Source organism: Parus major, chromosome 13 (genome assembly GCF_001522545.3).
Source record: "Parus major isolate Abel chromosome 13, Parus_major1.1, whole genome shotgun sequence".
NCBI lineage: Eukaryota > Metazoa > Chordata > Aves > Passeriformes > Paridae > Parus > Parus major.
In genome coordinates this window covers 10,314,447-10,314,670 of record NC_031782.1, presented here as the reverse complement: position 1 = coordinate 10,314,670, position 224 = coordinate 10,314,447, and positions in this window count along the sequence as shown.

Sequence of the window (224 nt, the reverse complement as noted above, 5' to 3'; positions counted from 1 at the left end):
CGTGGGGTTTCTTTCCGAACTCTCTGGCCCCGTGGAACAACTCGCCCGTCCGCATCGCTTTGTGCGAGCACGGAGGGCGGAGCCGCGGGGGCCGAGCGCGCGGGGAGTCCCGCTCGGGCCGGTAACTTCGCTCACGGAGCGCTCGCGCCGCGATGGGGAGCGGCGTCGGCCGCCCCGGGAACGCGCCGGGAGCTGCCGCCGCTCACCCCAAGTGCCACTCCCGC